At 57.9% G+C, this 2,500-nt stretch overlaps 1 pseudogene; it reads right to left on the bottom strand.

Annotated features, from left to right (window-relative positions):
* Positions 1 to 2,500, bottom strand: part of LOC120632427 — a 7,620-nt pseudogene that overhangs the window by 1,217 nt on the left and 3,903 nt on the right.

Here is a 2,500-nt window from a genome sequence, read left to right as displayed (position 1 = left end):
GCCGTCGAAACGGCGGTCATCTGATTGAAACGAACCCAATTCATGTGGGAACCCCTCAGAACTAGGCCCGGTACTCTTTCAAAGACATGGCACGGTAACCCGAGGATGTCTTTCATCTCCTTAACGGACGAGTGACTCCACACACCTCGCCAGGAGATCGTACATGTCGTCGTACGGACGCAATCTGGGCTAGGCAGTCCCAGTCTACCTGCAACCAACCGGACGAGCTCCGCGTGCGAACCGTATTTACTACGCTTCGCCCGATGAGCTTCGTCCAGCGACCGCTGGCCCGAGACCACCTGTGCGTCCAGTATGACTCCAGCCGCGCCCCTGACGGCAATGATGTCGGGTTTCCGTACACCCAGAGAGGTAACAAATCGCGGCTCGTGCTCCACCTTCCAGCCCTGCTGGGTCATCGCATTCGCAACGAACCTGGCGACACAGTTATGACGCTCAATGCGGCCGCCGTGCGTTCTGAAACACTGCTGAATGGTATGAGCCGTAGTCTCTCTAACCACGCAACCAGCGCGACAGATTAACTGCGACTCACGCCCCTCACGTCGCCCACGCGTTACTCGGACCCGTGAGGGAAGCCCATTAATATGGCAGTGCACGAACTGCACGAAGTCCCGGCCACTGTACTCCATGCATCGCTCCCTAATCCACTTAGTGGATGCCGGATTCCGAGACGACTCCCGAAGTTCGAGACCGTCCGTCGATGCGTGCAGACCTTCACGCCAATACTGTGCCACACAGGGTGTGTCTCGCTCCGAAGCTTTTCTGGTGAATTTCTCTTGTTGCCTTCTAGCCCAGCGCAATTTGTTACGGATCCTAGTGGATCTGGCGGCGGCCCTGGCAGCAACCCACTGCGACGAGCCGAGCGCCCCGAACCTGCGTACAATCAGATCCGGAACGACCGTCCGAAGCGATGGGATCGCCAGGCCGCCGTCCTTAATCGCAGCATGGTAGTAGGCAACCGGCACGTCGTGCGGAAGCCGCAACCATTTCCTCACTGCGCCCCGAATCTGGACGTCCAACCTCCTCAGCCTATCGTCCGAAATCGTTCCTAGCACGAAACCGTGCATGAACCTCGGAACGAGGTGACCCCTCAGGATTTCGAGCCGCTGTTGCGGCTTGAGGGGGGCTTTAGAAATGTTGTTAAGCGCGATTTTTACGTCGTGCTCTATCGTCTTCGACCCGGACGCCTCAAAGTCAACGCCGAGATAGCGCCATCTTTCCACGCAAGACACCTGCCGAAGCTTCCTCCTGCCAATCGAGAAAGTTTTCTCAGTCAGGTAGTGGTGTTTCTTGCGGTGGCCGTCTGGCACCATCGACAAGACGGAGCTCTTACCAAAGTTGATTCTGAGCCCCACCATATCCCCGAAACGAGCAACACAGTCTATGGACTCCTGCATCCCCACCTTCGAGCCTGCAAGCAGGACTAGGTCGTCGGCGTAGGCCAGAGCCGAGACGCGCTCGGACTCTAACCCGTAACCGACACCGGACGGCAGATTTGCGAGGATTAGATCCATCGCCATATTGAATAGTATCGGAGATAGGGGGTCTCCCTGGCGTACACCCCTCCCCACTTTCACAGGTTCGCTTAGTTTATTTTTGACGGCTAAGGTGGTATGCGCCGTTTCGTACAGACGAGCGATGTAGCTGCAGAAAGCACCCGGCAACCCCCGAGCCCTCAGCAGCTCGACCAGCGCCGCATGCGACACTGTATCGAACGCCTTGGAAAAATCGAGGACCGCCATGTGACACTCCCTGAGCTTTTTCCTGCTATCCCCCAACACTGCGTCGAGCACGGCTGTGTTCTCAACCGTTCCGTCCGCACAGACGAAACCGCGTTGTCGCATGTCGGGTGGGCAGCAGTCTAGCAGTCTCCGTGCTAGGATGCTGTGCATGTGCCTGAGGGGCACCGACGCGATGGATATCGGCCGGTACTCGCCAGGGTTCTGCGGAGCATCACTTTTCGGCACGAAGACTGTTCGACATTGCCGCAGTGGTTCCGGAATCTCGCCAGATGTCATCCAGTGGTTGAATATTTCCGCTTTCAAAGGTACAGAAACTCGACTCCAGTCTGCCGCACGGATACCGTCCGGCCCCGGAGCCGTCTTCGGGTCGACGCGGGACGCTTTCACCTCCTGTTCGGTTATCGGCGCCCACAGCTTGGAATAGTCGTGCGTGCCATCGCTCGGTGGTCTCAACTCGCGAAGAGATTCCGGCGTAGGCCCCGGGGCGTTGGACACAGCTTCGAGAATAGGTCGCCAATAGGCTTCCATCTCCTCTAGGCTGTGCTTCGTTTCCCGGCAGTGCCCGTCTATCACCTCGGCTGCTGCTCTCCCCGGACACTTCCGAAAGAGTTCCTGTACGCGTGCGTACTCCATTCGTCTCCGCTTGCGGTTCGACAATGAGTCTAGCGCAATCGGTTCGTTCAAAAAGCCATGTCTTTTAGTATGGCGGAGGTGCCTCGCAGCCCTCGCTCCCAGTCCAC

This window comes from Pararge aegeria, chromosome 19 (assembly GCF_905163445.1).
Source record: "Pararge aegeria chromosome 19, ilParAegt1.1, whole genome shotgun sequence".
Lineage (NCBI taxonomy): Eukaryota > Metazoa > Arthropoda > Insecta > Lepidoptera > Nymphalidae > Pararge > Pararge aegeria.
This window is presented reverse-complemented; position numbering and strand designations above follow the sequence as displayed.